Here is a 5,496-nt window from a genome sequence, read left to right as displayed (position 1 = left end):
CCGACCCCCCGTCCCGCTCCCCGCCCGGCGGGAGGCGGGAAGCGGCCCGCACCTTACCTCATCTCAGCGTAGTGCACCTCCTGCCCGTCCCCTTCCCTCCCCGGGCACAGACGAGCGTCTCCGGTGTCCTCTATGGAGGTTTCCCTGTCAGCCCCGGCTCCGGGCGCTGTCCCCGCCGCCTGCTCTGTGGAGGCGGGAAGCGGCCGTTGGGCCGTGCTCGCGCCTCACCTCAGCGTGAGCGCTTCCCGCCCTGTCCCTCACCTCCCTCCGGCGCTGGCGCCGCTGTCCCCCGTGCGGGTTTTCCGTCCCTCCCGTCTCTCCGCTGTGGGAGCTGCCTCGGCTTCAGCTATGCCTGAGAGGCTGAGGGCCTCAGCAGGGTTTGAGGGTGCTGTAGAGGACCGTACTGGACACCATTTGGCTGACGGCTGGGACCCACGGTGGGGGATTTGGTCACCTGCCTGCCCAGGTCCCTCAGCACAGCCTTCGGCCTGGGAGAGTGGGCTCCTCAGCTCTTCAGCCAGCGCTTTCCACTGAGCTCCTGCGATCAGTGTCAGTGTGTGAGGGCATTTTGTGGGAGTTGTGGTGTAGGGTAGCTGGTACTCTGCTATGGTTGGAGGAAACATCCTGCTTGGGGATGCTTTTCCTACCTCAAGCATTGGGATTGCTCTACCTCAGGGTAGCGTTTCCAGGTGGCCTCACAGGGCCTGGGATCTCCTGTGAGCATCCTGGTAAGAAGAGGTGATATTGCGTGGGACAGCCTTTGTGTTTCTCAGTGAAGACTTTGATGCTTAAGATGGTGACTAGTTTGTAATTATTGTTGATAATTTCAAAGTACTTCAGAAAGTCACTGGGATGTTGAGCATAGACTCCTAGTACATAGTCCTGGGATATGAGCTTAACTTCTCAGTACAGAGCTGTTGATGGAGATTTCTTCTTAAACTTTGTAGTAAGAAGCACTTCATGTGCTCTGCACTTGGGGTTCGGGCCTTCATTCCTGAACCATTTGAGGGCGCTGTGCCTCAGGCTTAAAAAAAAAAAGGTGACTCCGAGATGCTGTGTATTTGAGTGGCAGTGTAAATTGAGCTGTATACCACTGAGGGCTTTCTCAGAGTTTAAAACCGATATCTCTAGTTCAAGTTTTAATCACTAGCAGCTCTACGCTTTTGTCACTGGGCAAGTTTTGTTAATCTCATTCATGAAGTGCTGGGCTTCCAAAGCTACCTACTCCAGCAGAGCTGAAAAACACAAACAGGCAGAGAAGGACCCTTTTTTTTGAAAAGAGGAACTGCCTGAGATCAGAGAATGGAGAAGAGGGAGTGAAAAAGATTGGCGATATTCCCAGCAGAAAAGTTGGAAAAGAAACAAAATTAGTTAGTCCTTATTCATTACTCTGCAAATACAAACCGCAATATTGCAGTGTCTGTTTGTATCATATAAATTCTAAGCAATGACTAAATTGACATAACTGAGCTAGATGAACTTGGGATCAAAAAGTGGTTGGTGTCAAAGCTGCTCATTTGTGGCATCTCTTGGGTTCCAAAGCCCATACTGCTGTGGAAGTAAGTGGCAGTGTTGGTAAAGCTCTGCTTTGCATTGCCTGTGGTTCTGGTCCTGGAAGTGCTGTGGTGTGGGCAGATGTTGAGAGAGATGTCTTTCTGCATGTTGGGATGCTGCTTTCCTCTTAGAGCAATCTATTAATTTGCTCTTCATTAAGATGATCACCAGGAGTGGGAAAAGGGCTGAAAGCAGGTGCACGGTACATATGAGTGAATTAAGGTTTGTAACACCAGTTACACCAGTGTTTATGCAGTCTTTTGCAGTGGCTACACTAAATCAGCATACCTGTAGTGAAAGCTATGCAGTTTAGTGGCAATATGTTTTCTGGGATCAGAGGAATTAAGAGTTTGCCTCAAATACTCTAGCAAGTCTTGAATCTGCCATGAATGGAACTGAGATTGGGTGACTCCAGAGCCCAAATTTTTTGCCTTCTAGTCTGGCAATTTGAAATACCAAGATCATCACTACAGCAGGTTTTGAATTTTCCCATTACTTCCTTAAGCTCTCTTTGCAGCAGAAAGAATAAGGCTTTGCCCTCAGCAGCAGCACAGCTTCACAGGTGGGGACATGGACAAGGCCTGCATGCTGGGCTAGAAGAAAGACCTTGGTGGTGGGAACCTTGCAGCCTGTTTCTTCTGGTATTTGTCTCCTGATCAGTGCTAGTGCTGCAGTGGGAGATCTCCTGAAAACTCCGGTATGGGAGTGCACGTTGGACTCAAACTGGATAATCAGGACATCTCATTCAGAAAAACTGCTTGCTAAGAAGTAGAGTAGGTAATAACGCTCTATGCTGATCTCCAGCTGGCTCAGACTTTGTTGTAATCATTGTAATCCCCAACTATTCCATAAATCACACAAAAAGTGATATAAAATGACCAGGAGAAGTGGAGTTCTAATAAAAAACAAAGTCCTTGACACAGTACTCTTGTAGGACTGGTGTACCTAAGGTCTTACCTACACAGCTTAAGTACTGCATGTGAGGGTACTCCAACCCTCCTGACAACCTGGGAATTGCAGCATGGACAAGAGGTACTGTGTTCTTGAAAAGCGCTACTGCCTCCAACTTGTCAAGGCTGTATCCTGTCTGGGGTATGTGATTGTGTAAATGCTTGGATTCTGACCACCCTGCAGGACTGAACTGTCTGTTCCTGGTGCTGGGAGACACAGTAGCAAAGCTCTGCAACTCGTGTGTCCAACACTAGAAGACAGTAGGCAATATGTATGAAAACTGAAAGTCACTGGGATGCATTTGGAGGCAGAGTTTTAACTCTAAGTAACTTCTCTCTTTAATTTTGAAATCTGGAATCTCTGGGTTCAGGACTGCTCTTTGGCCTGTCTCTAGTTAAAGTGGATTGTATTTCTCAGTTGAGGTAAGAGAAGTTGTGGATCCCTCCTGTTCAGGTTCATTCATACAACTTTTTCACACATTTTCATCTTGTTTGAATGCAGCGAGACTTCCTTGTGTGGACTGGATCAGTGGAAGTGGATGAAGTGCATTACAAGGGCTTGAGGGATGAGAACAGTGATTTGAAGAAAGCTAGAGACTGAGCGATAAAGATGGGCGCTTCCAAAGAGCAACTTCCCCTGACAGTTCATCCTATTTCTTAGGATTTGTGAACTGTCACTTTGGATGTGTTTGCCTTTCTTCACTGACTGTAGAGGGAGATGATGCCCAGTTTAGAGCAGATGTCTGAAGCTTGGTGAGCTCCATCCCTGTCCAGTGGTAGTGAGTGTTTGCTGTGTGCAACGGGGCGGTGCTGCCCTTCAGCTGACTGCAAGAGCCTCTGCTGTTACGGGAAGCAGTGCAGTGCAGGCATGCTAGGATTAGAAGACGATACGATTTCCCCTGAGGAAACCTTCAGCTTTGCTGAATTCTCTTGTCTGGGAGAGGAGCTGTCTGGCATTCATCCATAGCTGGTCCACGAGCTGAGAAGTTAAACCTCTTAAAATTACCATGCTGGGTTTCTTTGTGCTGGGATTTTCTTTCCACTTCCACAGTGGACAAAAGGGAGAGCACATTGTGGTTTCCTTGTTCAGCAGACTCTGTGGCTGGGGTAGGCTGGGACAGAGGTGCAGTCAGATATTCCTGGGTATGATCTGCTCTTGTTACTGAGTGTAAACCTGAAAAGACACTGAAGCAAGACCAAATTTAAAGCTCTTGTTTTAAACTTGCTTGAATTGCACTTGTAAAAGATAACTAAAGCTGAAGCATGGTTAATAAGGACAGGACTAAAAGCGACAAAGTTTATTAAACTGTATTTGTGTTGGTTTTGTTCTTCACTTTAAATATTAACTTCCTTTTAACTTTGAGGAAATGGTTAAACTAGGATTTACAGTGTAACATTTGAGAAATTGAGAAGGGGATGGAATTTGTCAGATGTTTAAAACTTCTCTTTTCAGCATGTTCATATGCATGCAACCAATGAACACAGGATCAAAAGAAAAATCGGTTAAAGATTCAGCATTTCACAGATCTCGCTCAAAGATGTTGTGACAATAAAAAGGGCTGGAAAAGCACTGTAACTGTTAGAGAGTATTAACCTGTGGGAAAGACCAGAACCAGGAACATTGAAGATTTGGATTCCTGTCCTGAGTTAGCCCTTGAGCTGTTGCAGCTCCACCAGTACTACCAGGGGACAGAGACACAACAGGGAAGCCAGCAAAGCAGGATGATATGATTACAAATGCTGTTTAAGTGCCAGCACTAATGCCAGCACTAACAGTCCCGTTGTTACTGTTGTCATTTCAGTGATACAATGTGATGACTTTTCTTCTTCTTGTCATTTAGCCTGAGAAAAGCTCCAGCGGCAAGGAAGACAGTGTGGAGAAGCAGAGTGAACGTGTAGTAGTACAGGAGTAGATTAGAGAGTAAGCAGATTGCTTGAGTGACCACTGTACGTATAAAACTCTGCATAAAAGCATGTGGTGGGTTGAAGAACAGGGCCTTTTTTGCTAGCAAGCCATGTTGAGCTGATTTTTTTACATTAAGGATATGAAATATCCTTAATATGAAAGATATAGCCACTGTTAAGCGTGGTGCTGAGTGGGGCTGTAGTGGGAAGTGTGGATTATTGTTTATTTTAATCAATTTGTCAGTTTGATTGCCTGCCTCTTTGAGGCTGAAATCGTTCCAGCCTTTCCTGTTAGCTGAGCTGCATGATTCTGTCAGCAATATGGTCCTGTCTCACTAACTATAAAATCCAGGTTAGGTTAATAATGCAGATGATTATGAACTCCTACACTCCTCTGAATTTTTGGGCTCCTGATGAATCATGTGTTTTGGGTGCTCTGGGATGCTGGGGCTGGACAACAGCTGCTTTCCTGGACACTAAGCAATCCTGGGGTCTGGCACAGCGGCCGGTCCTATTTGTACAGCCTCTCACAGTGAAAGAAGGATGAGAGGGAGTATCCCAGCTTTTGATACGCATCTCCCCGGGCAGATGTGAATTGGCGGGTTCAAAGCATTTTATTTAATTGGAATGATTTCCAGAGATATGGGAAAAATAGCTCTGACAGTTGCATGGTCCTCTAGTTTACTTTTTAACTTCAAAATCTAGCACACTGCAGTCCCTGAACACCATACAGACTAGAGAAGCAAAGCAAGGAGTATTTGTCATTTGTGCAGATGTCTGGTGTCTCATGTTGAGATTAGCACAGAATAGTTTCTGGTAGTTGGAGGATTTGAGGGAGGCAACATGAGGAATGTATTTCTTATGGAAAAAAACAAAACAACGATCAGAGTATTCAAGTTTCCAGGTTCAAAAGATCTCATCTGGGCCAACAGATTTGAGGACTCTTTAGAACCCTACTGGCAAGTTTGGGGAAAATTTTAACTCCCTAGGAATACTTTACAGGTCCGATCCTGCAAATCCTTTCTGCTTGAATCTCTCCTTGGCTTGTCAGGTTAAACTTGAGATTGCTTCTTAACCTGTTCCAGGG

Source organism: Mesitornis unicolor, unplaced genomic scaffold (genome assembly GCF_000695765.1).
Source record: "Mesitornis unicolor isolate BGI_N332 unplaced genomic scaffold, ASM69576v1 scaffold2445, whole genome shotgun sequence".
In the NCBI taxonomy this organism is placed as follows: domain Eukaryota; kingdom Metazoa; phylum Chordata; class Aves; order Mesitornithiformes; family Mesitornithidae; genus Mesitornis; species Mesitornis unicolor.
The sequence above is the reverse complement of the archived record's forward strand: the minus strand, read 5'-3'. Positions refer to the sequence as shown.